This window comes from Echinops telfairi, unplaced genomic scaffold (genome assembly GCF_000313985.2).
Source record: "Echinops telfairi isolate 266 unplaced genomic scaffold, ASM31398v2 ScPeMD7_7401;HRSCAF=8416, whole genome shotgun sequence".
Classification (NCBI taxonomy): Eukaryota; Metazoa; Chordata; class Mammalia; order Afrosoricida; family Tenrecidae; genus Echinops; species Echinops telfairi.
The window spans coordinates 1355375-1367271 of record NW_022111301.1 but is presented as its reverse complement, the minus strand read 5'-3'; positions in this window follow the sequence as shown (position 1 = coordinate 1367271).

Below are 11897 nucleotides of genomic sequence, written 5' to 3'. Positions count from 1 at the left end.
CCAAAAGTGATTATAATAATTTATATCGCTACTGATAATAGATATCTGTATCCATCTTTAATATGTTATATTAATTTTGTCAACCTGTAGCTTGAAAATATCATCTCATTGTGGTTTTAAATTGTATTCTTCATATTTCTTATGAGGAAAAGTATAACCATTGTATACTTATATTTCTACTTGAATCAAGTTCGTTATGTATTTTTAGCCACTTACATTATTTTATATAAATGTCTAAGTTTACTATCTATTTAAATATAATTGTTTTATTAAAGGGGCTGAATATATTTACTTCAGCATTTTAGCATTGTTTTATTTATGAACTTAACTAATTGATATTTTGTTTATCAGCATTATAATTCAAATCTTACCAAAAATACCTCTTCCCACTCCATGGTAATCTTTCTTAATGTTTAAAAAATTCGATTTCATATTTTTGTAATCATTTTTTAAAATTGATCTTTCTATGTGCTGGGAGGAAAAATATTAAGTGGGAACAAATTGTGCCAGCACATGATTATTTTTGGTGTTCTGTAAATATATTAAAATCACCACTGAAATATGATAATTTTCATTACTTCTTTCTTATCTTTAGGTTTCACTATGTTTTATTATCACTATTAACAAAATAAATAAACACTAATAACAAAATAAACATAACACTAATAACAAAATAAATAACAAAATAAAGTTGATAATAGTAGGCATCATCTAATGCTCTTAATTAAAAAGTGCTTCTTACATTTCAACATTAGATATGATAACTGGGCTATTTTGAAAGTAGTTCACAATAATTCAATGTGGAGAATATCTCTGCTTCTCTTGCTTTATTAAGAGCTTTTATGATTAATTAGCACTGCACTTACTAAATGTACTTTGTGCTTTTAAATAAAATATCATTTTCTTTAATCTTTTAATATAATCCTAAAATAGATCATCTAGTAGTATACAAAATTTTATGCCTCAGATAAAATCGATTTATCTCTATATACTATATTTTTATGAATAATTATACTCAACTTGGGGAAATGAAGGATTTATATATATATATATATATATATATATATATATAATATGTTTCCTTTCTAATATAATTCCTTTGTAATTCTGCTGATAACAATAAACCAAATTAGATTAAATTAAACTTAGCTAAAGTTCAGAGTGATTGTTTCAAATCCGCATGTTGATTGATTATCATGATATGTGCACATTCCCAAGTATAAGCACTAATTACCTCAACCTCATGTAGACATCATATTAATGGTATATAATAATTTTCTATGACATACATACATGCAAGAAAATGCAGGAAGTTGTCAAGAGATAACAAAATTAACAGAAGGATTCCAATCAAAACCACAATGAGATATCCTCTCATCTCAGCATTAATGCTTTTCTTCTAGTCAGCTTCAACTCATACAACCCTGCTTACAATAAAAGAAAGCATTGCCCAGTTTTGTCCCACCCTTAGAATTACTGTAGTGCTTGAGCTCCAGAAACCATGGGTCCAGGAACCAAGGGGTGGAAGCTACGGTGGCACCACTCACTATTACTCCTAGTGATCCACTTGCAGCATTGTTGCTTCCTGTCCCAGCAACCCTGTGCTCCTCAGGCCTGGAGGTCCTGGTCCCGAAGGAAGGAACTCTCCCACCCGGAAACACAGCCCGGATTCTACTGAACTGGGAGCTGAGAATGCCCCCTGGCCACTTTGGGCTTCTCATGCTTTTGGATCAACAGGTCAGGAAGGGTGTCACTGTACTGAGTGGTGTGATTGATCCTGATTACCAAGGAGAAATTGGACTGTTGTTACATAATGGAGGTATAGAAGAATATGTCTGGAATTCAGGAGATCCCATAGGCCGACTCTTAGTGCTACCATGCCCTGTGATTAAAGTAAATGGTAAGTTACAGCAACCCAATACTGACAGGACTTACAATGATCCAGGCCCATCAGGAATGAAGGTCTGGGTCACCCCACCAGGCAAAAACCACAGCCAGCTGAGGTGCTGGCAGAGGGCAAAGGTAGTACAGAATGGGTAGTAGAAGAAGGGAGTTCTACCTATCAATTACGACCACGTGATCAATTACAAAAGAAAGGTTTGTAATTGTCAATGTATTTTCTTTTTATGTGTTTATTGCATATCTTTCCTTCATTCAGGTATGATATATCAGATATAATTGGACTGTGTTTTCATTTTTATGTATAATAGATGATTGATGATAAGTATAAGTGTAATTTCATCAATGTCCATAAATTATATATGTATATATGGCTAAAGAATTGTGCACAGGTGCCAAGTTGGCAAGGGGTAGATTGTGATAGGTAGGTTTATTGTACCAACCTGGCCAATAAACACATATGGGATTAATAAGGTTGCAGTTTAAGTGAAGGCCAAAGAGAAAAATGGCTCAGTGAGCCTCCCCTTTCTTTCTCTTGCTCTCTGAGGATCGGAGCAGTGTGTGACTGCCTTAGATAATTCTCTGCCTCAACTTGCAAGCTACACTCCCTGTGGAAAACCAACCCTTAGACCATGTCACTATAGTTTGAGGTTTCTTTGAGACCTGCTTCGCCACATTGCTGGTATATATATCACTTGAGCTGGGGACTGTCAGACCCTGTCATCTGGTTGACTGTTGGTAACCTGACCTGCTGTTTGTTGTCTGTGGCCAGACTATCTGTATTGCTCTACATAAGACTCAGCTGTCTACTTCCTGGACTTGCACCCAGCATGCCTCATGAGTTGAAGGACTGCCAGTGTATTAATTGTTTCATGGAAATGAGTTGAACTGAGCCCTCTGTACTGCTATGTGTAATAACTAGCTGTTCCTTTTTTCATGATTATATATATATATAAATATAATCACGAGTGTCCTGGTTTTGTTTTTCTAGAATCAAAACAATCCTTCTCTTGAGAATCTTCCTCTTTTTGATGAATCTCTATTTTACTAATCATTGTGTCTTCCAGGAAGTGGTTTCTCATGATAATATCTCCAAACACAGCACAGTAAACAACAAATACTGATAAGGCTATGGAGTGATTGAGACCTTCATACACTACTGGTGTAACTGTAAAATGAAGTAACCCCTGTGAAAAATGATATGGTTCTTTATTACAAAGTTGAAAATAGAAATATGATATGATCCAGCATTCCACCACTATAAATATACTCTAGATAAGGAAAGGCTCAGATGTGAATACACACACTTGCGCATGCACACACACACACAATTATATATATTGCAACACCATTCAAAATAGTTGTACAGAATAAGAGTTGTAAATCAGGACAGTTTGGCAGCAGGATTATATTTTCACCATACTTACTCAGGGGCTCTGGTGGTGTAGCGGGTTATGTGTTGAGCTGCTAACCACAAAGTGAGCAGTTCCCAAACACCAATTGTTCTTCAAGATAAAGATGAGGCTTTCTACTCAATGGAAATTTACAGCCTTGAAAACTCACAGGCCAGTTCTATTCTAGCCTATAGGAAAACTATGAGTCAGATCTAGTAGATGTTAATGCATATACTGTTATTCAATCTGTATACTAAGAAAATAATCTGAAAAATTGAGTGTTCAAAGGAGAATTAGACATTAGAACTGGTGGAAAATCCATGCAATATGCAGATACATTTATCTTGATTTCTGAAATCCAAGAAAACGTGCTGCAATTACTGATGAAGGCCAACTGTATGTAATGAATACAAACCTCCTCACGACTGGAACAGTAGAAAACAGCATGATAAACAGTGAACAGATGTCAACCATTTTTAGAAAATGAATCCACAATAAATGATCACGGCTACAAGAGTTAAGAAATGAAACAGTGTATGGAATCAGCTGATCTGTATCAAACCTCTTTCAAAGTGGTCAAGAACACAGACATCACTTTCAGGACTCAGGGGCACATGAGCCAAGCTGTGGTGTTAACAATTGCCTTATAAACATGCAAAACCTGGAGAGTTAGTAAGAGCGACTGTGGTGGTCAGATGGCTTTATTGCAACTTGAAGACGTCGAAAAGTGTAGGGGTGTAATTGAACCTGTCAATCTGGTCACAGCCTGATTATGCCTCCTAAGGGATGTGGCCTTCTCATAAGCAGGGCAAATTGGGACTTCCCTCTCTTTCGTTTTGCCTTCTTGATGGCTGGGACTCCGTCAATGACACTGAGAGCTGCTGGTGCCCTGCCATATGTACACAGCACTTGGATCAATTCTACTCTGCACCTACCAGCCTGTGATCTTCCTGCATCTGCATTATTGTATGTGGGGTCCTGAATCTGAAGAGGGACTAACAGACTGATACCAGACTTATGGACTTGAGTTGAAGTGGACTGGGGTGCCTTATTCGTGTATAATTACTTCTTAATATAAATCTCTTTCTTACATATAGATGAGCGTTACTGGATTTGTTTCTCTAGAGAACCCAGCCTAAAAAAGTGATAAAAGATTGCATGTCTTTGAATTATGGTGTTTTAAATACATGAATATGTATGTGTTTTTAAACAATTTTGTTGGTATATAATTAACATATTTTATAATTAAATAATTCAGTCACATCAAGAAAAGTTCTACAGTCATCCCCACAATCAGTTTTAGAACATTTTGTTCATTCTTTTCTTCATCTTTATTGGCTCTCCATCTCCCCTCAACTTCCCCCAAGGAGCCATTAATCCTGATACTGTCTCTATAGATTTATCTATCCTGGAATTCACCTACCGAAAAATATTTTTAAAGTAACAATAATAGCAAAGTAAAACATAAAAAAACCCTCAATGGAAATGAAAGCATAACATAAAAAAAAAAATAGAACAAATTTAAAATGGATCAGAAGGGAGATTGAATAAGGTGTTAAATTTTAACCTAATTGTATCTGTGAAAATCTACTTTCCAATGCATTGTGCATGACAGCAAGAACTTTCATATCCTTGCTCTGTGATCCAAGGGGATTCATCCACACGCTTAATCCACATGCATTTCCCTTTTCAATTTTTTTTAAAGACTGAAACAATTTTAAAATGGGGCAAAAGGGACATCAAACGGTGAGATATTCTGCTACAATGCATTTGAATTGTGGTGTTGGAGAATAATATAGAAAATATCTTGGACTGCTAAATGTTGAGGGTCTAAATAAATGACAACCACTATACTATCTTGAAAATTTTGAAGAGACTTTTATTCAGCTTGCTGGGCTGCAAGATGACTAAAAGTATCTCCCTAAACTGCAGCCCAGACTGAAATTATCAGTGAGTTTATGATGTAACTCTATAACCGCTAATGTTTTTGGCTCCTTGTTAGGGGCTTAAGCAAAGCAGAAGGCAAAGCCATGGATTATTTGAAACATCAAAAAGAACAATATTAAAGAATAGCAAGATTACAACGTCCTAATTCTGGGTGCATAAGTATAATTAGTAACATTGGTTTTATTCTAAATAGACCCAAAATTGCATAATCCTGTCCATGATATTCTCTAACCATAATCAAGTTGTATACATATGTATTTGCCATGGGTGGTTTCAGGTGTGGAGGGAATTTCAATAAATGACAATGGAGGTAGACATGCCTGACCTCTTCTGGCTTCTGCATTGACCTGTGGCAGTGGTCAGACATGCTTACATACCCCATCCTTCTTTACCTCATCTGACACCAACAATTCATACTACTCTTTGCTCGTTTCAATAATTCATTGCAATGACCACACAAAACTCACAGCCAATACTCACAATTAAGGAACTTTTATTATGGAAGTCAAGGAGCCCTGGTAGCACAGTGATTATGCATTGGGCTGCAATCCAAAAGGTCAGCAGTTGGAAAACATCAGCCCTTCAGCAGAAGAAAATATGAGCCTTTCTATTGACTTGATAGCAGAATTGTGATAGCAATCTGATTATTATTCTTATTGTTTTATTAATATTACATGAAAATATAGTGACTTATCTAAAGTAAAGTTTTGGTGTAGTGTGCATTTAAGATACAATTTTAAAATGTAACTAAACTGCAATGTAAATATAGGGCTCTGAAGATCATGATAAAATCTTTAAGTTTAATGTCAGGGGAAAAGACATGCTACTGAATGTTTCCATTGAGCAAGAGCATATAGGAATAGAACTACGTATTTCAGTTAAAACATTTGGAATGTGGGAGAGTGGTGGCTGTCAATAGACATGGAACAGGAAGATCCATACACAGATAAAAATAAACTAGATGCTAATCTCTTATTTTGAAACACTCAAAATTGAAATGAAAGGCAATTAGATTAGAAAAATTCTTGAACACATTAGAGACAATATGCATAATATATTTAGAACAGATTACCATTATTAGGAGATGCAACATTTTATATAGGTTTTAAATGTATTGTATTACATAAAATGTAGTCTTGATTTTAGAAAAGTTTTCCTGAAAACTTCCATACCTCTTTATAGAGTTCTTTTTAGATGTAACCTCTAGCAACTAATAAGAAACGTACTTAAAAAACAAAACAAAACAAAATGATTCCTCAGAATGAATGGTAATTACATAATCTGGTGTCACCTTGATAGTACTTAGAATGAATATGGGGGAGTTTAGCCTCTCAATCAGGTCGCAGCTTGATGACCTTATTTGGAGGTCTTAAGGAGATAAATAGCTCTCTGCAAGTGGGACACAGAGACAATCTCTGCTACACATTCCTGTTGATGCCAAACTGATGTAGCCCAGAGTCCTGGAGCTGGAGGAGTCACGTGGAGACCATACCAGTGCTGACATACTTCCACTGCCCCTGGATCCACAAGACTTTGCAGCCACTGGCCTGTGATCTTCCTGTATTTGATGTCATTGAATGTGTTGCATGAGTCTGAAGAGGAATGTATAGACTGGTATCAGACATATGTGCTAATATCAGAGTTATAGACTGGATGTGGACTGGGCTGGGATTTTTGTGTGTGTGTGTGAAACATCAGTAGTGGAATGAGCCACCATTTTGGCTTTAAAAGGTCGGGCACAGCACTACTTTGATGCTCTAGGACATTCCCGTGTTCTCTTCACTGGGGAAGAAACGAAACTCAACAGGATGGCCCCTGGGATGTTTTTCAATGTACATTTTTCTCTTTTATATAAATCTCTCTCACACCTATATGAGCGTCTATGAATGTGTTTCTCTAGTCTACCCAGACTAACACATTATGGTACCCAGAGTGGGGTACAAGAGAAACACATCATGAGATGGAGAGTGGATGCTTGTTTGACCTTTGTCTCCTGGTAGTTTTTCTTCTTTGACTAGCCAGTGGTCAGATAGAGCCGAAACAATATGGGAAGTTAAAGTTTTATTATTTTGTTTGGTTATTATGTTTGAAGTGGTGATAATAAATGTGATTAATGTATATTTTGAGGTCAGGGACAAAATCGCTGCTTGAATTTCTAAGAGACCAAGCTGCTTAGTGAAAATAGTGGACAGAAGGCCAAAATGATTGACAGAAAGTCTAGCTTGATTCAGTTAGAGGCGTAAGGTTATATTTAATATCAATAGATTAGTTATAATAAGGAGTAAGATAAATTAGATAAGGATTGAACTTGACTGTTTTAAGATTGAGTTTAGCAACTGGCTGTACTTGGTTTATACTGTTTTTTCTGCTTAATGTTATTGATAAATGACTGACAGAATTGAGTATTAGGAAGTATAAATATAGAGAGTTTGTAAGCCAACTTGCCAGATAATTCAAATCTTTAAATCGGTTAGAACACACCTACAAAAAAGGCTTTGAAAAAATAAGCCCCACCCAGTGTCTTGAGTGCTCAGAACATTCCAAGGTGAAGAGACTTGCCTCGAGGGCTGTTGACAGATTGATGAAAAAGGGAACTCTTTGGCTTTTTGAATTTTGAACTACTGGTTTTGTCATAGCTGGAGCCCTAAAGAACTCACTGCTTTAGGTATGAGCTATTAAAGGGAGTCGGTAGGCAGGCTGATATGCTGGATCCACTAGTTGAGTGGAAGTGAGAGAAATGCAGCAATAAAGAGGGACTAGTGGAGAAGAGGAGAGCAGGTTAAGTGGCCTGAAGTTCATGATCTAGCAGAAGGAGCAAGGGGGTGAAGCGATCAATGGGCATTGGGCACCCTGATGAGAGACAGACGGCCCACATCCAGTTGACCAGAACATGACCAGATAAAGATAAGACATTTGAGCCTGTGACTGGTGCATATTGCTGCTGACTTTATGGATGGCCGGTCCTGATTTGACTTTGTTTCTGGATGCTGACTTTATAAGTTTCCAACTAGAATGAAGATTCTTCACATCAAAGATTAGGATTGTCTCCTCAGAGCACTGGATTGATGTAAGTGGACAGTATAGAACCTGGATATCCAAAATGGGGGGATAAAGGCATGAAATGGCTGGCTTGTAAATTTTCATAGGTTCGGGAATATATTCATAGGATTATAGGATTAAGGTGTAGGTGTTGACATAAGTATAGAATATTTTTATTTTGTTCATTTACAGAATGTTATATTTAAATGAGGGTGGTCCATTTTAAATTGCATGCATTTTAGTTTTATTCTGTTAGGTACAGATATAATTTTCTTATAGTTCGTTTTAAAATTATATATGGCTAAAAAGTTGTGTGAAAGTGGCAAGTTGACAAGGGGTGGTCTGTGGTAGTTATATAATCTGATTTCAACTCGAGTCTACTAAGAGCCAAGGGGTGGCATTTAGCCTGTCAATCAGGTTACTGCTTGATGACCTCATTTGCTGGAGGTGGGACATAGAGACTCCCTGCTATACTTTCCTATTGACAAGCCACATGGAGATGCTTCCACATTCACTGGATCCACAAGACTTTCTCCACCCACTGGCCTGTGATATTACTGCCTTCAGCATTATTGCATGTGTTGCATGAGTCTTAGAGAAATGTAGACTGGTATCAGACATATGGGCTAATATCAGACTTATAGACTGGATCTAGACTGGCTGGCGATGTTCCCTCAATATACAATTGTTCTTTTATATAAAACCTTCTCTTATACTTCGATTAGTGTCTATGAATTTGTTTCTCTAGTCTACTTAGACTAACCCAGAATGGAAAGATAGTAAGTGAATTGTGGAAAGTTATTTCTATAAAACACTATGTAAAACATCTTTCTTTCTTTCATGGTATCACAGATGTGAATATACCATAAAACCTGTGAAGACTTCAACTCAACATGACTAGGTTGATTTTCTGGCCTTTCAAGTTTTCCACCTTTAACAGGGTGCAGCACTACCATTTTCTACAGCTAATTTTGTGCAGCATATTTTAGTTTTTCTTCTTTAATAGGTTTCAATCTTCCAGGAGTTCCGAGTTTCAAAGGTTTTACTTTATATACGCATAATATTTTTTATTACCAATCATGCTTCTTTTATTGTCATTATTAGTATTCCCAATCATGCTTCTTTGATAGTTAACTTTGGCCCCAATTTCCACCCCTCAATGTCCAATTTAAGCCTCTAATTCTCTATAAACCCTTGGGTGCCAGCATGACCTTCTGCTAATAGTCTCCCTAAAGTGGATGATGTGTCTTTGATTTTGTCTTTTGTTTATTCTTTTTAAGACTAATAATTTTATACTAAAATTATATTTAAAATTGGAGTGTCTTTTGTACCCCAAACAATATATATTTTTCTGCCAATCCATTATTCCCAAAATCATATTTCAAATGTCAAATATGTGTATATTTGGTGTGGGAAGTTTTCTCCTTATAAATTGTGATAAGTATGCCTAAATAACATAGATAAATTATCATTTTTTAATTTTGTCAGCAAATGATATGAACAGTGATTTATTGAGTTACTTGGTTGACATTATTTTACTTGGTAATATTTTTGTCAGCAATGTTAAATACTTTAACATATCCATAGCATTATTTCAAATCACTAGTGAAAATTAAAATTAGGCATACTATTAGATTTAAGGATGTACTTATTTCCTAAAAACGTTTTTCATGTATACATCTGTTGAAATGTACATAATTAGAGTTTCAAAACTATTTTTCATATGTATGCTAATTCTACGTTGTAAAACCTTGCAATTAATATTATTTAAGTACAAATAACAAGAACAAATATAAATGATAAGATTGTGTTTTTATAGGGATTATTTAATTACTACTTTTTAACATTTTTGTATAGTAAATTAATATAATAATTTTTTATTATTACTTAGTCTTTGTTTATCACTCACTAATTCTCTATTAGGAAAATTGGTAATTTCTCAAGACTTCATTTGTTTTTAATTTTGCAAAGAGAATGACAACACTAAATACAATGTCAATATAAACATACATTCTAGGACATGAGAGTTTCTCAATAAATGTTAATTATTTGTCTAACTATGTAATTTATCTACTGTAACCTACTTTTATTTCCTCAACTCAAATAAAAGTTCTGGTCAGTGAAAAGCATTTTACAATCTTTAATTTTCATGAATAGTATAGAAAACACAAAGCTTGTATGTCCCAAGCAACAGAACAAAATATGATGGCCATGTGCAGAAAAGGAAAAGTGAATGGATCCTTTACATTGTTTGTATTATGCAAATTAATTCTATATCAAAATCATTCTACATAAGATATTTTCCCCTGTAGTGTGTATTGAATATTTATACAAATAAAGTTTAAATTGAAGATATTTTTTCAAAGGAAGATTTTTTTTTTTGGTGGGATGGGATGCTAACTTTTGGAAAAGGAACACTTCTATAATTTAAGTCCTAAACCAATATCATAGAGGTAACTTCATTATTTTTCTATTTTAGTATGTAACATTACTGAACACATACATATATATATATACAAGCTCAACATACATGCACACACACATATATAGTATATATATCCAATTAACTAGCATCAAGTAGATTCCAATTCATAGCAGCCCAAGATATAACTGTTCCTGTGACTTTCTCAGATTGTAACCCTTTATGGGAGAAGAAAGTCTTGTTTTTTTTTCCTCTGAGTAGCTGGTGATTTCAACCAGCAGTCCAGCAGGTAATAACAATGCTAGATGGGATCACATATATTTATTAATTCAATATATATATATAAACATGTGTGTGTTTGTGTGTATTGATAAAACAGTATCTTGTGAAAGCGTCTCAATTCCTAATGATAGGCTCATTGGGCAAGCTGTGGAATTCACAGTGTTTCAGAAGGCTAGGCAAGTTAAAGTGCTCTCTCCTCATAAATAAGTTATGTTTCGTAGCATCAAGAAAGTGTAATTAAAGTGAATGTCATTTATTTGTTAGCCTTTAGGAGTGTTTTCCAGTCCAGTCTGCTGGGGCACCTTGAACTAACTACAAGCTTTTCTTTCTTGCTGTGTTTTGTTTTGTTCTTTGTCAATGGTTTGTTGTTGTTTTGTTGTATATTGTTGCTTGGTTTTGCTCTGTCTTGTTTTGTGTGCATGTTATTATCTCCACAGGTCTGTCTAAATAATATAGGCTGGATGAACAATCTGGAGGAGGAAACAATGGACTGACAGTTCCGGGGGTCATGGGATAGGGGAAAGTGGGAGAAAGGAAGTGGTGATAACAAACCCAGGGACAAGGGAACAACAAGTGATCCAAATTGGTGGTGAGGTGGGTATGGGAGGCCTGGTAGTGCATGATCAAGGTTAATGCAACAAAGAGGAACTGCTGAAACCCTGGTGGGGACTGAGCATGATAGTGGGACAGGAGGAAAGTCAAGGGAAATAGAGGAAAGAGCTGAGAGGCAAAGGGCATTTATAGAGGTCTAGATAAAGACATGTGCATATGCAAATATATTTATATATGAGGATGGGGAAATAGGTCAATGTACATATATTTATAAGTTTAGTATTAAGGTAGCAGAAGGACATTGGGCCTCCACTCAAGTACTCCCTCAATGCAAGAATACTTTCTTCTATTAAATTGGCATT